The sequence below is a fragment of the Octodon degus genome, unplaced genomic scaffold (genome assembly GCF_000260255.1).
Source record: "Octodon degus isolate 3935 unplaced genomic scaffold, OctDeg1.0 scaffold00004, whole genome shotgun sequence".
Classification (NCBI taxonomy): Eukaryota; Metazoa; Chordata; class Mammalia; order Rodentia; family Octodontidae; genus Octodon; species Octodon degus.
This window is the reverse complement of record NW_004524580.1, coordinates 21,630,186-21,646,740: the sequence shown is the minus strand read 5'-3', so window position 1 is coordinate 21,646,740 and position 16,555 is coordinate 21,630,186. Positions and strand designations below refer to the sequence as shown.

At 46.5% G+C, this 16,555-nt stretch overlaps 1 long non-coding RNA gene across 4 annotated transcripts in view; it reads right to left on the bottom strand.

Moving 5' to 3' along the window:
- LOC111817068 overlaps positions 1 to 12,572 on the bottom strand; it is a 31,262-nt gene extending 18,690 nt beyond the window's left edge. Inside the window, exons 1-3 of one of the 4 annotated variants that reach the window (XR_002821334.1) lie at positions 11,514 to 12,571; positions 11,023 to 11,213; positions 1,420 to 2,054 (exon numbers count right to left, since the gene is read on the bottom strand). This is a non-coding gene — a long non-coding RNA (uncharacterized LOC111817068). Of the gene's footprint in view, positions 1 to 1,419; positions 2,055 to 10,152; positions 11,214 to 11,513 lie in introns of those variants that run through there. The other 3 variants (XR_002821335.1, XR_002821337.1, XR_002821336.1) reach the window with 3 other exon arrangements.
- Between the last annotated feature and the right edge of the window lie 3,983 nt (positions 12,573 to 16,555).

The window sequence follows — 16,555 nt, the reverse complement described above, 5'->3', positions numbered from 1 at the left end:
TTTCTTTCTTTCTTTCTTTCTTCTTGCTTGCTTGCTTGCTTGCTTCTTTTTTGTATTTTAGGGAAGGGTCTACAGGGTGCTCAGGATCTCACTACTAGATTGGACTCATAGTGATCTGCCTGTTTACAGCCTCCCAAGAGCTGGGATTACAGGTGTGTGCCACCGTGCCCAGTCTCAATTGCCATCTCAGCGCACCCCAGGGGTGGGGCCGGCACGGTAGGCAGAAGGATCAAAGCCCTGGCCCCTGAACCTACTTGCAGGTACTTTAATCTGCTAAGCTATTTGGCTGACCCTCAAGTTCCTTTCTTTTTTGAACAGGGTCTTGTTATGTAGTTCAGGCTGGTCTTGAATTCATGACAATCCCCCTACCTCAGCCTCCAAGTGCTAGGGTTACCACCACATCCAGGAAGCTCAAATTCTTCTTCTTTTCTTTTAACGTAGCCCAGGCTGGCCTTGAACTCACGATGATCTTCCTGAGTCAGCCTCCAAAACGTTGTTATTACCGGCGTGCATCACCACTGTGGCTTTCAATTCTTAATAGAATCACAACCCCAACTAATATGAGCTCAAGTTCTCAATAGCATCATAGCCCTAATTAATATGCATTCCAATGTTCTAACCTGAACTTTGATATTAGCTGGTATAGTTTTCTTTAAGAAGAGTAGGATTAGCTGGGCACAGGGGCATAGAGTAGTACAGCACCAGCTTCTTGGCCGGGAGGCAGAAGGATGGCTTGAGTGTAGGAGTGTGAGGCACGTATCATCGCAAAGCCTTGCCTCAAAGCAAAGAAAATAAACAGCAATAATAAAAAGGAAAGGTATGCCAGGTCATCTTTTTCAGGGTGATGTGAGGTTTACATTAAAATCCAGTCTGTGCATTGTTGGATTAAATCATGTAGGGTTTTTTTTTTTTTTTTTTTGTAAGTCTCAACCAAAACATATATTGGTTTGCCATGGTGAAAAAATTTGAAGCATAAAAGACACACTGTAAATGTAAATTTTGTTCTCTGTAGTTATGTGATCCTCCCAAACCCAACCATACCGAGTTTAATTTGTAATTTCCCAGCTTCTGTCACTTTGTAAGGTATTTGTAAAATGCTTGTGGTAAACGTACAGAAGCTACCTGAAACTCGTTGAGGATCGCGGAATGTGATTCAAAAAAATTGAGACACATCCTGCTTTCACTGTTACTGCTGGGCAGAAGTTAAATGCTAACTCTTCATATGTTGGTTTCTGGCCGAGATAGGAAGGCAAGAAAAAAAAAAAAAAGAGAAAAAGAAAAAAAAGCAGGCAGATGTAATCAACAGCTAAACTAAAAATAAGAGTTGTCAACAAAGATGATGTTTTGGAAAAACAAAAACAAAAACAAAAAAACAACAACAAAAAAACAAAAACAAAGATGATGAACACTTGATCAGTTTTTAAAAAAGATTAGTCTCTCCATTTTACCATTTTATCAAAACTGTCTCCATTCTCAAAACCCTGTTTGCTACACACACCTGGATACACCCAGAGGACACAAAGTTGGAAAATGGTAACAGCCGTTCCCGTGACTCGGAGTGAGCAGTGCTGGACACGCATCGCTGTAGCTTAGGAAGCAGCTGCCAGGGACCCCCGCCAGGTGACGGGGCAAGAAGTAGATTGTGTTTCATGGGCTGAGGTGTGAATCTTGTGGTCGTCGTATTTCATCTTCCGTGAGGCTGGGGCGCAGGGCAGCTTCCGGCTCCCAGGTCGTTGTCCGGCTCCCTGCCCCCCTGCGGTGGGTGGGCCAGTCCCCTCCCGCTGGGTTTGCTGGGGACTCCTTTACCCAAAGATAAGTAGGCCACAGAGAGGAGCTTGGCGCCACTGCCAACCGAACCCGCTCTCAGGAAGCAGAGTTGTTGCCTTTTTCTGCCTCATGACCTCAGCTTCGGGGAAGGCTTTGGCTTTCCAAGTATGGGCCAAAAACTTAGATGGTGACATACAGGAGAAAAGGTGGCGAGCTACAGCTGGTGGCAGTGACCTGAGCTAGGTTCACTCCTTAGACCTGGGCACAAGCCTGCCAGGGCCACGCTGCTGATAGGGAAAGAAGGGAAACCAGTGTTCTAATTCCTTGGCAGATACTGTCACACATACACACTCACACTGTCTCCTTTGGTCCCCCCCAAACTCAGGAGATGTCCGTTTCATCTCCACCATACAGATGAGAAAACTGCTGCTTAGAGAGGGAAAACTGTGGGCCCAGCATCGCTGGGCTCCACATCACTCCCTGAGATTCGAGTCCCAGGTATTTAACTCTGCCACCCCCAGGTTGGTTGGTTTTTCGCTGCACTGTTATTTGTGTCTGTAAGTCAGAGAGGGGACAGGTGGAGGTGGGACGCTCACCCAGGGGAGCCCTGTGGACTCTAGGTAAGAATGCAAAGGCATTCCTGTCTGATCCCGGCCGCTGCTCGCTTAGGCTGTGCAGCGCTAATTACACTTCCCAGCACTGCACTTAAATCTGCGCTCCTGTGGTCAGCCGGCTGTAGGCGCGGCTCCGGCTTCTCAGCAGACACTCGGTTCTCATGAAATAATGACATCCTTAAAGTACTGTGCTTTGCCTGTTACTCAGACCAGATGCTACTTCCAGGAAATCCGCTACTCAACGTGAATGGATTCCCTGTCCGGAAAGGAAACCAGATGCCTGCACAGCGGGGAAGAGCTTGCTGCTGACTTGCTAGCCAGGTGGAATTTCATTTCTCTGTGCTTCTGGGATCTTGCACTTTAATAAAAAGTTGGCTTCACTAGTCACTAACAGAGATGTAATTGTTCCAACATCTGAAACTGATTGGGGTGTGTGTGTGTGTGTGTGTGTGTGTGTGTGTGTGCGCGCACGCGCGCGCTTGCGCATGCGCTTGAGGGATTGCAGGTATTTTTTGTGTGTGTGTGCGTCAGCGCTATTAGAGATCAGAAGGGTTAGTGTAGCTCTTGCCCTGGTCTTTAAGGCCCACAGCAGTGACTGCTCATCTTTATCATCCTCACCATGATAGTGAGAGCAGCGGGCCACTCCGCATTTGCTCTGTGCAAGGCACCATCCTGAGCTCGTGTTGCGTTCACGACAACGCTCTACTACATTTCATTTTAGGATTGGTTTTAGTACAGATAGCAAAAACCCAATTCAATATTTTAACCACATGAAGGATTTATTTATTTTTCATATAATAAGAAGACCAGGTGTTAGTCCTTCAGGGCAGGTGTCTTCCTCTCCCACTTCCACAGCCCCAGGACCTCAGGTCTCTTTGCTAATGGCTTTCTTACTCATATTTTCAGTAAGCTGTCCTACTCTTGAGCTTCCCAATGGATTTTAGACATAAAATAGGAAGCAGGGCAGGGTTACATGACAAAAATTATAAAGAGAAATGTAGGCTGAATATTCACCTTCTAACAAGCTACCTCAGAAACTCACAACTCACTGTCTAGAAATGTTTCATGATTGCATCCAGCTCTGACAGAGTTGGGAAATCCAAGTGTTGAAAGGAGCCCCTCAGTCAGTAAGAAATGATTGGCTCTTGGCTACCTCATGAGCGATGCCTAGCTTAAGCAGTTACTATTTGTTCAAAACTTATAGAAGGGGAAATGAAAATTAGACAAGTGTTTACCAAAGTTCACCTCACTAGGGAACAGTTGGGCCCCGACCAGAATCCAGGTAGGTCTGATTCCCAATCCACACTCCTAAGGACTGTTCGGGACTGGTGGTGGGCTTGGGCTGGAGAACAGAGGACTGGGAGTTCTCTTAGGAATAGGAGGACTGGTTCCAGCTTCTTGGGACCAGCACTCAAATCGCTATTTGAAAGAAATGGAAGGTAGTTTTTGGTGCAAGAAGAAAATATATTCTCTTAGAATTAGTGACTGAGTGTCACATAAGTGATGTACAAGCTCTGTGACAGGAGCACTTGTACAGAGGCTGGATTATGTCTCAGAGGAGCTCCTTAGCCAGGCCACGGTTGGCAGTTCCAGTCCTGGGTCTGTGACGCAGCAGGGGCTGAGACAGACCAATCATGAGGAAAGGATGCCCTTTGGGTTCAGGAATGATTCTTTCCGACTTGTCAGAACTCGAATGACCCCATAGTTAACTATGGTCCAAACTGAAGCTTGTTTTTAGAGTAACGGAAGGATTTCTTAATAATTATGTTGGAAAAAAGGGGAAATACCAGGGTTGGCCCAGACCTCCCACAAAGCTATAGCTACTCTAGTCATAGGGTCCTAATAAACATGAAATTCTAGACTTTATAAGTAGCGACAGTTGGACACGTGGCCAGGAAGAACTGACACCTCCAAGCCAGACCCTCCACTTCTATAGGCTGGACTTTCAGAGAAACCCTGTCTGGGATGGGCTTTGGCAACAAGTGTTGAAATCCAAGGGGCAGGGACCATGTGTGACAACTGAAAACCTGGGTCTGATGCAGATGCATCTGCCCAGAATCTCTGCTGGGGTGACTCATTTTTGAGAGACACTGATCCTGAATAATGCGGTGCTATTTTCTGAGTCATGAGCCCAGCCCATTGTAGGCTAGGAGGGAGACTGCATTTCACACATTCTGACATCCTTCTCCGTTTTTTAAAACCACTTTTCTGGCTTGGTCAGTGATGCTGGGCAAGTCACAGCCGCTCTGTCTGGTTTAGCTTCTTGAGTGGAAGTAGATCTGGAAATAATAATTATGCAGAGAAAAAAAAATGCTTCAAGATCTCCCAGCAAAAGATGCCACACAGAGCCGGGTGAGATGACTTTGATGACACTATTAGCAGGGCTGCTTCTTCTCCCATTCTCTCCCGTTCGGTCACAGGGAACGGAAGAAGCGCAGGTTCTGGCCAGAGACTGGTATTTGAGGATATTGGTTGTCACTGGAGACAAAGGAGAAATTCTCTCTGCCTGGAATTTCACCACTGACCCTCTCACGCATGGATCTCAGTGCCTACTCGATGGAAACTGGAAACCCACGGAAATCTCAGCCTCGTCCCGTAGCAGGGGCAGCCTGTTCTGGAAACCTTTTAATGATGGTGCTGCTAAAATACTGCCTTTATTCATTCTTTAATGCCTTATTGACCAGATATTGATTAATTGCGTCTGTGTAGCATGTTCTGCTTCCTAAGCACAGAGCAAGGTACATAATGACACAGGCCTTCGCTGTTTACTGAATCCAGGAGTGTAGGATCAGTAAGGTTTGAGAGCTGTGGCCAGCTGTTGATGTCCTGACGTTGCATCTCGCCCACTTATCACGATGCCAAGGTAAATGCACATCTGCTGTGGAGGTCCAGCAGGAATGGGCCACCTGCCTTCCTATGGCCTAGAAGGCTTCGGAGCTTGGCTCTTGCTCTCTCCCCTGTCTCCTCTCTCACCTCGCCGAGACCCCTGTGGGTCACAAGTGCCTTCTCTGCAGGTTGGTCACTGTCCAGGTCTTTTGTATCCCTACATGGGGGCCAGCAGGTGTGTTCAGCAGAGGGCCAGGTGGTAAGTGGTTCTGGCATTCTGGGCCATGCCCGAGGCATCTGCTTAGGGTGGTGCAGCAGCACCAAGGCACCAGAGACAAAATAGAAAGAGATGAGCATGGCTGTGTTCAAAGAAAACTTAATTCACGAAAGCACTTGGCGGGCTGGGCTGGGTCGGTGGAGCCGGTCTCTGCTTTAGGCCTTTGCACTTGCTGCGTCTGTCACTTACCCGCATTAAACACTTCTTCCTCACTCACTGACCTGACGATTATCCATTCAATTTTACCGCAAGCCTAAGGACCTTCCCTGTGCCCTGGGACCATATATTTGGTACATATCACCCCCGTAGGTAATAAAAATGAAGTCCATATAGTCTTCCCTAAACTTTAAGCTCTGTTCATTCATGAATGTATTCACTGAGTCGCTGATGCAACAACACTCAATGTGTGCCACCATGGGGCAAGGTCAAAGACTTCTGACTCTTTGTGCAACCCCTAGGCGCATCTCTGGCACATGAAACAAACCATGCCTGGTATGTTAAATCAAAGGACATGGAACTTAGTAAAGAAGCCCACAGTGTAAGTACCTAGAGTGAGGAGCTCTCCTTACTGCTGGCTTTGGTCGGGGGCTTTTCTTTCAAGGTTTGTTTTGCCTGGTCTGGCAGTTTGGTGGCTCCCACCTGTTGTCCATCCTTACTCTTTTTTTCCCAGGTCTGCAAGTCCAGCTTTCTGGTGACCTCATATGGCAGGACCAAAATTAATGGTACTGACTTCCTAACTCACCCCCCGGACAGGGAACTGCTGCATGTGAGTTTTGGAGCTCCCAACACAGTGCCAACACAGCGTGCTGTGCTTCCTGATTTTTGCATTTAATTTTTAAATAGGAGATCTGTTTTTGACCATTGCTCTTTGTGAGTAGGACTAGTGGAGGTAAGGAATTTAAACGTACAGCAGGGGTTATTGCTACAGCTTCCCTGAAGAATCTAGATCTTCCCCCCGCCCCAGTCTGTAGTTTTTAGAGAATGATTTTTGAGATACATGTAAAAGCGAAGTTTCTTGATGACTCATTGCATAATTTGCTTCATGGATTCACAGAATGAAAAAATATTTGAAGTAGGTCTTAAGCTATCTTCTTGCATCTACAAAGCATTCTAAACGTAAGCAGAATGGTTACCTAATTGGTCATCACCTGTCCAACCAGACACAGGTTTTTAATGGTTACTAAGAAGGTAATATGTTTGCAGTTTCAGACAGAGAGAAGAGAATAGCCACAGCTGATTACAAAACAAACACCAACTCTCCACAGCATGTCTCAGGTTACAAGAGCAAAGAGGAAAGAAGGTCTGGGAATGTGGCAAAGAGTACTGGTAAACACTGGAGGCTTCAGAATGTTCTGGATCTCCACTTTGTTAAAATAGAAAGGGCCAACTGGGGAAGTGGCAGCCGAATGGTACGTGGGTCTTTGTTTCCCAACTCACCCCACAGGTGATAACAAATGAAAGCAAAGCTCTGTCATGCCCTGCCCTCCTCAACAACTAATCAGTGTGACCTGACACTTTCAGGCCAGTTGCTTCTGTGAGAGACCCAGGGGGAGAAGAAATGACTGACTTGGTTTGGAAGAGGGAGGGCCAGACAGGGACACAAACTGAGCTCTGGTTACCAAAAAGATAGGGCTGTGGCACTAACTGACCTGGACCTCAAACCTGTTACTGAGCTAACCCCACGGCAGTGCATGTGTGCCATTGGGGAAAGAACTTCTGGAAAGTTTTTCCATTGGTAAAATTGTCACAGCATATCTTGGACAGGCTTATGACAATATATTAGCATGTATTTTTATGTAGGTAAGATACAGACAGGGACTTTCATAAATAAGGATAGTTCTTGCTTCCCTGAGCTATTAAAGTTTCAAATAAAATGCTATCTTCAGCATTTCTGTTTTTGGCACGAAGAAATATTTTACTTTGGGTAATTTTTACCAAAAGTCAAGGGTCACCATTTGGCAGTGCCTAACAGAAATCAAATTTGTATGTCTTTGAGCCAGTAATTTCATTTAAAGCAATATTTCCGTAGTCCTATTCATCCATATGTACAAGATTTGGGTTTATTTACATTCAATATGCCCTGCCCACTCCCAGTAACCTGTGAAGGCAGAGAGGCCTGAAGAAACCAGTCTCATGACCGTGCCTTGGCTGCTTTTCTCTGAGGTCAGAATGGGGGATGGCATTGTATGCTTTGGTAGAAATTAACTTTTCTCTCCACACTGCGTTGTGGTGTTTGGAATTTGTGTTGGTTGGAAGCATGAGTCATTTTTCAAAGTGAATTTTAGTGGAAATGTTATTCTTTCCAATTAATTAGGGTTTTGAGGCTGATCTCATCTGTGCTCAACAAAAATGTCTGGTCCGCTCATGAACTAAAAATGCTTTCAAACTATGGAAGAGGGTGTCTTCCAGCTAAAGGTATATTTGTGGAGAGACTTTTGGTAACTAATGGATAATACAGAACATTGATCTATGCTTCTATTTTTGTGCTGACAGCTTAGAAACCTAGAGAGCTAGGCAGGAGGCCCAGTGTCTTTCTCCAGCAAGTCATGCCAGAGGCCCTTTCCTGCTAGGGGTCCCCCTGCCTCTGAGCCTCTGAAATCAATAATTACAGCTTTGCAGCCTCTCTCCAGGATTCTAGCAGCAGAGCTCTTGTGGCCTGTCTCTCTGCTTGTGGACAACAGAAGAACACTTGGAAAGAGAAACACTCCCCACTTGTTTATATTAAATATTACACTGCCCACTCTCAGGAACCTGTAAAGTCAGGGGCCTGAAGAAAGCAGTCACATGATGGTGACCTGGTTGCTTTTCTCTAAAGTCGGGCTCCTCAGTGGGAAACAGTAGAGTGTCCAGGACACATTGCCTCCATGGGGTCTGTCTCTGATGCCACACTTGTTGCATCCTTCATTTAACAAAGTCACGATAGGGCTACAGTTCGTATGCCTCCCTGTGGGGTGGCTGTGAACCGTGGCAGTACGTGTGTGACTGGGCTTTGTGTTTGGTGCTTTGAGCTGAGTGAGGACATGTTAGCCTTCTTAGTAGCCTGTGTCACCTCTTAAGCTCATTGGTTTTTGTTTGTTTTAAAAGAAGGTACAAAATAGTATTAAAACAGAAAAAATTACAAATGATACAGAATTCCACTAAACAAACATTCCACTAAACAACAGTAACTGTTGTATTGCATAGTGTCTTCAAATTATTTGTTCATATTACCAGATATATGCATGCAAAATTGGAAGAAATTAAGAAGAGAGAAAAAGGAAAAAGAATTGAAAAAAGAAGACAAAACTAGTTAGGCATTAATTGCTCCTTTCCATAGACCAGCAGAAATCCATAGTCCAAACCATTTTGCTTACATATATAGATAAATTTCTTTTCTCCATTCTGTCTTTTGTTCTCCTCAACTCTGTAATTCCTTCCTTTTGAACAGGCTCATTCCGTTTTCCCAGTACCTATTATATCCTTTAGATTTTATTTTCTCTTCCAGGTTCTTACACTACAGAGAATGATGTTTGGACATGCAAGTCTGATTTATTTCACTTAAGAATATGGTCTCCTCAAAAAAAAAAAAAAAGAGTATGGTCTCTAGCTGCATCCATTTACCAATAAAAACCTCAAATTTATCCTTCTTTATGGCTGAATAATATTCCATTGAGTAAAAATACCACCTCTTCTTTAATCATTCCTCAGTTGATGGGCATTGGGGTTCTTTCCAAGAGTTAACTATGACAAATTGTGCTGCTGTAAACGTGGGTGCACATAGATTGCTGTGGTATGAAGTTTTCATTCCTTCTTAAAAAATACCCAGAAGGGGAACAGCTGGGTTGAATGGGACCTCCAATCCTAGCTTTTTGCTTATTTTGTTTCTTTGTTTCTGTTTTTGTTTTTTTGAGACAGGGTCTCACTAAGTAGTTCAGGTGGTCCAAGAATTGACTGTGTAGCCTAGGCTGGCCTCAACTTGTGACGATCCTCCTGCCTCAGCATCCTGAGTGTGTGCAGGTATTACAGGTGTGCACCACCACACCCAGCAAGCTCATCGCTAATTACCCCTTCATTTGCCTGTATGACTTCTCTCTGTTCATCTAGTAATATCCTTCAGGGCTGGGCTGGTGCTATTCATTCATTCATGGAATGAATATTTAATGTCTGCTTATTATACACGCGACAGCTTTGTGAAGGCCTAGGGGGTGTGAAGATGAACTAGCCAGTATTCTCTCTTGGAGAAAGCCCAGCCTTCTTGTCTCTTCACAGCCAGACGATCTCACTCAGGTTCGCGTCTCCCAAGCCTGCCGACACAGATGGCGTGCACAAAGGTGCTGCGTCTATGTTGGTTGATTGAGAACGTGCTCAGGGTGTGAGCCCAGACTCCTGCTGTGATACGGTCCTCGCGCATCTTATGTTTTACCAGTGAACAGTTAGCAGGTCACTGCACAATTTCACAAGCCCTCTTTCAACAATAGTATTTATTATTTATTTATTTGTTTATTTGGCACAGGCTCTCACTATGCAGCTCAGACTCATAGTGATCCTCTTGTCTCGGGCTTCCCAGCACTGGGATTACAGGCGAATGCCACCATGCCAGGTGGTGGTAGCCAGCATGGTGCCTGGGGTTCTGGGGCTGGAGATTAAACCTAGGGCCTTGCGCTTGTGAGGCAGGCACCCAGACTGCTGAGTTATCTCCCCAGCCCATGAATAAGATTTAGAAATACATTTTTTTTTTCTTTCTTAGAGTAGTTGCTCAGGATTTTGGAATATAATCTTGGCAGGCTTGTGCTATGGACGGCGGTTATTCTGGGCCTCCTGCGCCTTAGGAGGGACTCGCTTTCACACGGAAAGCGGCTACTCACCAACAAAGGGGCACGGAAGAGGGAAGGAGGCCAGGAAAGGGAGCACTTCCTGTGGCCCACCCTGGGCCTGGCACTGTACGCACTTCACCTCATTCATAGAACAGCGTGCCAGGAAAACAGGGATGCACGCTGCTCTGGGGAAATGGGCACTGTGCTACTGGACCGGAAGTCAGTAGGTGACACGTATGCATATGGATGCATGCATACATACATACATATGTGTGAACGTATACGTGCTAAATTTACAATTTAGAAGTAAGTGATTTAACAAACACTTTTCTGTATGGTAGGTACCTAAAGAAATAAAAGCCAGTATTCCCCAAAGAAGTCCAAAAATTATAAAGAAACATATGCTAAGTTAAATATCCACATGAAAATTATATAACTGCAACTGAGCCGATTTCAGAGCTGGCCGGATCTATATTTAATTCCCCGTTTCCTAAAACAGCATGTGCATACCGTTGATGGCATGCGAGATGATTTAGTATTATTTTAAAACGCATTAGAAAAATCTACACCCAGCACAGCAAATCCCTGAGTATGCGGCTCTCAGCGTTCACTGAGGCTTTCAATGAAGCTGATTTAAAGATCACCCGAAGGAAAGTATCAAGTTGTGTAGGGGACAGTGGAAGAGACACAGCAGGGTCTGGACGTGTTATCTGACCGGCCATGAATTCGGGCAGTGCAGACCCACCTCCACTTCTGGGATCCAGGGAGGTTAAGCGAGGCGGCCCAAGGTCGTGAAGCCGCAGGAACCGCCACCTGACCTGTCTTCCGCCCCTACCTCCTCCTCCACTGGCTACTTCCTGTTGTGCAGACCACGACGGAACTGCTGCCTGAATCACAAACTCTCTTCTGAATGCAGCAATTCCCGTGAGAATCCGCCTGCGGAGTAGAAAGTGGAGTCAGCTTCACGGAAAAAATCAAAGCTAATATTTACAGCGCCCTGGTATGCGCGCCAGTATTATAAAGAATTCATGCATATTCATGTATGGTAATCCCTGAACTACCCTGTGAATGTGCTTAGACGTTTCTAAAATTCTTCTTCCGAGAAAGCTAAGGAATGCAGATCAAGTACCTTTCTTGGGATTTGAACCCCAGTAGACTAGCTCTGGAATTTACTCCCATAACCATAACAGGCACAGCTCACTGAAAGCGAACAGCTGGGAAAGACAGCTTGCTTACCTGTGAAACTGGAAAGATCCTGCTCAGGCAATGTGTTACTTTCTCCTTGTGCCCCTGTGCCTCAGTTTCCCCAATCAGTTACTTTTTCATCCCATGGAAGGCATGGTTTTTTCAGGCCGTCACCTTGCAATACGCAGAAACTCTGGAAAGAAACCCGTGCTTGGCAGAGGCGATGCTTTTGTGAGAACAACGTGCTAGTTTGCTGTGATGCCAACTATAGGGCAATAGTCTGCTTCCACGGTTGAGGGGCAGTGTCACAGGAGGTGAGTGCAGGAAAGGGTAGTCTGGGGACACGATGGGGCTGAGACTGGCAGGAGCAGAGGCCCAGGCAGTGCACTGCAGGGCGTCACGAGGCACTGAGAAAGCCCTGCCTGGTGCCCACTGCTTGGCACAGCACCTGGCATGGAGCAGGTGCTCCGAGCTTTGTGGAACAAATGGACGGCTGCTCGGAAGCAGAGCCAGGCAAGAGCCAGCACCGGTAGGTACAGTGATTGGAGGTGAGAGGGCGCCGAGAAGGCGCTTGACCTACTTTGTCGCTTTGCTCCAGGTGAGTCACGGGAGGAGAGGAGGGGCCTCACAGCCACTGCGACAGCTCTTGCCTGAAGGACAGCCGCCCCGCCTGTCACCCACAGAGCAGCCCTGGTCCCCTGTCCAGCCTGCACTTCAGCTAACAGTCCTCACTCGCCCTCTGCGTAGGGTGCTGGGGTGCGTGCTGCGGGGCCATCTGGGACCTGTCACCAGCCTCCTCCTTGGTGCTGGTGCCTTGAGAGGATCAGCCTATGGCACTTTTCTTTATCTCACGGGCAGGTGCTGACAGCTGAGCCATCCCACACACCTTTGGGGCAGAGAACCGCAGGGCACCAGGGCCTGCTTCGGAGCGTGGACATTGTTTCGAAGCCCGGAAGGAGAGCCCTGGGGCCCGATGGCAGGTTATGCAAGCAGCAGGGCAGCGCGTGCGTGCGCTGCGGCGAGGCCCCGAGCCTGGGACCTCTCCGCATTGGAGGCTTGCAGCTCAGAGGCAGGAGCACTTGCTGTTGTTGCCGCATGACTCCACATCTCTATAAAGAATGTGAGCCGTCTACCCGGCAGGCATTCGGATGACACGAAAGCTCTGCCACCAGGTGGTTAAGGCCGCTTGGTCGGGTGACAGCAGAGCCGGGCATGACTTACTGTAGCTCTTGGCCTGGGAAGCCGAACACTCAGTACCTTGTACCCTGCTGGCCTTGTGCAGCAAAGGCTTCTGATAAAATGTACTTTTTATGTGTGTCTGTTTTTCCTGGCAGTCTCATTTTGGGTTATAAATGGCTCATTATTTCCATCGGATAGATCCACTCTTGCCTCAGTTCCATTCTCCTCTGTGCTTTCAGAAATAATGGAAAGGTCGGTAAAATCAGCCCGGGTGAGCACTGTTGTCCTGGCCTTGAGCAGAGGCCGAGTTCCACAGTGCCTGCCCCTTCTGCAGCCGATCCGCGTGCGAGGGGTTGGCTGGAAGGGACGCCTGAAAGTGGGGGATATGATTATATTTACATGAAAGCACTGGGTGCCGCTGGATGCCAGGAAGTGGCCCGGACCTCCCCTTCCCTCCAGGCCTGAGCCTTTTTAGAGGACATTGGGCAACAGTCAGAGGTTATGAAGTTGGAAGAACGCTGCCCCCAGATAAAGGCCCCCGGGTCAGTTTCCCTGCAGGACAGCTTGGAGGCAAATTTTATTAAGTATCAAGTAGCTGACCCAAAGCAGTATAAATAGCGAGAGAGCACATGACAGGCTCAGAAATGAATGTGGCTGAAACCTCAGGCTGAAGACGGGGACTGGGTTTACTGTTCCCAGCATCTGGGCAGAGAAGTCTGCCGGGTGATGTCCAGGAGAGGTGCCGGGCCAGACCAAAGAGCGGAGGCCGGGACCTGGGCTTAGAAAATGATGTTGCTTTGGAAAGCCACGGACCATGTAGCTAAGCCAGGCAGTGGGCCTGAGGACAGGCTGGAGGGGATTGCGTACATTTACTGGTCCTTATTAAACCTCCCCTAGCCAGCCAGGTGAGAGCTGGAAACACACTTATATTTGGTAGCAACTGTAAGCACTCACTAACAGGCAAGAGACCCCACGTTGCCCCACATTGGAATTCTTCAAGGGAACTAGTGGGGGAATTTTAATTCACGTCCATTTTCCCCACTGATCTTTATCTTTACTAATGCACTGTCTAGTGCAAACTGTTCTCTACTGACACTGATCGGGACATAGCATTGACTTGGGGGGACTGTGAACTGTCTGTTATAGCTTGTATCTAAAATGTCCTTTAGAAGTCTCATTATCAATGGATACATCTGTTCATAGTTTCATAGCAGAATATACTGCTAAGAGGCAGGACCTGGCTAGAAAAGTAGGTTAGGGTTGCTGAACAAATATAGCACACCAGTTAAAATTAAATTTCAGTAAACAATAAGTGCTATGCATATACACATGAAGTCTCATAATATATTTATGAATTTTTGTTTGTTGAATCTGTCATTTCTGTGCTCAGGGTTTCTAGGAAGCATGACAGACACACCTCCTGTCTTTTTTCCCCCTTCTTTCTTAGGGTATGGGTAGGACAGCTATGGCTTCCGAAACCACCTTGAGTCAAGTGGCGAAGGGTAATGGAAGAGAAAGCAGAAAACTTGGGTCCCTAATGGGTGAACACTGTATGTTCTTATGTATGAGAAGAAATAGCTGATTTGCTGTAGCCACTGGCTGTGCCTCTGTGATTTTTTAAAACCTGATTTCTAGACCTACTATGATATAGCGACAATGAAGAATGCATTACTTTTTCTATTTGCTTCAATCTGTCTACCATGTGTCATTGTTTTTTTCTCTTTTGCAACATAAACCACTCTACTTTTTCCTATGTTTTTAAGGACCCCAAGGGAAGTGAATAATGTTCTCTACCTCTATATATTTACTTTTTGTACCAGGGATCATTTTTTGTACTTGGGACCTTTTGATTGCCAGGCAGGCGCCTATGCCACTGAGCTATCTCCCAGACCCTCCTTACCTCCTTTTAAATGGTGGGCTTTAACATGTGTTTCCACAAGATGATATTAGCTATTTTTCAGACTGAATATTACAAGTAATCACTTCCAATAAATAATAATAATATTCTTCTTTGTTCTGAAAACTCAAATCCTATGATATTCTGAAACTGCAAAACTGTATTTCCAAAATAATATTGACAGCTTCCCTGACATTCTATAAAGTTTAGCTCAGGATAGTCATGTGTCCTGGGAACACTGATTTGCAGGCACGTTAATAATTCGGGAATGACGTAAAACCTAACTACTTCGGCTTTGAGTGTCCACCGGCGGGCATGCTGGGAGGTGAGGGTGTCGGTAGAGTCAGTCTTTCTGCATCCAAGCTGAAGCCAACTGGCTCAGTGCGGCGGGCTGCACAGGGAAGGTGCAGTTACCTGGGCTGTGAACGGGCTTGCTCTTCTGCAATGGAATCTTTTGAAGGTTAAGTAGCAGTAAATAATCAACCAAGATCCCCAGATTGCTGGCATTGAACTCCTGTGAAAAACATTTTTCCCTAAGAAGATGAAGGATTCCTTCTTCAAATACTCAGAGAACAAGATCAACCCTGGTGAGGCTGGCAGAGACTGCCTGGGGAAGAAGGCTAGACTCGGTGGTGGGGCTGGGGTAGCGAGTTAGAATTTAGCATGGGGAGGGGAGAAAATCCCTAGCTGGTTTTGTAAGCTTTCAGACCAGGCCTGCAACTCCCCCTGAGAGCAGGAAAGGACAAGCAGAGCGCAGCCTTTTATCCCTTATAGGAGGTGCAGAGAACCTGGGAACCAAATGCCAGAGCATGCATGACATTACCCATAGGAACAAATAACTCGCAGGGGTGAACAGCACACCAGTGGAGAGAGATCAGCCTGGTCACGAATGGAACTGAGTCCGAGGAAATTAGGACAATCCACGGCTGTTCCCTAATAGTACAGGTGGGGGGAGGAATTTATTTTGTTCCAAGTATGTCGATGTACACATGATGTCCATTCAGCACACTTTTATTGAGGATCTTTTATGTTCCGTGCATTGTACAAGGTGCTGGGAATGTTCTCAGTTTTATGGTGCGAGTGGCAGAGAGGGCAACAATGCCTTTGAACTTCCCAAAATGGTTAGAATTTTACAAGGTCCCTCCATTCCCCATTCTCCTAAGAGCACAGATAGAGCCCAGCCTCCTCCCACCCACTGGGATCTCTTGGGATCACTACAACTGTCATTGTAAAAAATGTTTTATTTATTTATTTATTTGGTACAGAGCCTTGCTACGCAGGTTGGACTTGTAGTGATCCTCCTGTTTTCAGCCTCCTTGGCGCTGGGATTACAGGCGTGCGCCACTACGCCCAGACGCTGGCACGGCATGTAGTGCCTGGATGGAGAACCCTGGTCCCTCGCTTGCCTAAGCTTGCCTAAGCAGGCGCTTTAGTCTGCTGAGCTATCTCGCCCAGTCTCTTAAACTACTAATTTAAACCCCTCAAAGTCTCAGTGTCCTCATCTGAGAAATAGAGATAATGTAGTATTTTTGGTGAGGATAAATTGATTGAATAGGTTAGGTACTGGGTTCAGTGTAGGACACAATAGATATCTCCTAGTGAATATAGTTATTTTTATTTTATTAAAAGTGGCTAGAAGCCCTAATAATGTTTGTTCATAGGCATGCATGTATCTGTGTATGTATCTCTCATCACTAATACTTTGGCAAGTGGTTAAGTGGAAAATCTCAACACACTGGGGGCCCAAATGCAAGGTGGACTCCTTTCCCCTGGCTAATTAATACGTTCAGCAGTGCTGTGTGTAGTCCCTTTCCTCCTTCCCCAGCAGAATGGAGGCATTTATAGATGTTAAAGGCTAGGGCCCGATTGCTGCCTCTCCTTCTGGTTCACGGCTTCTGCCTCTTTCTTCACCTCTGCTCAGAGCCTATTCTCCCCAGATATGGGACAGGAAGGCGGGGATGGTCAGGTGCTGGGTGTCTCCTACCTGCCCATCTCTTGCTGTTCTGCTTCCTGCTTC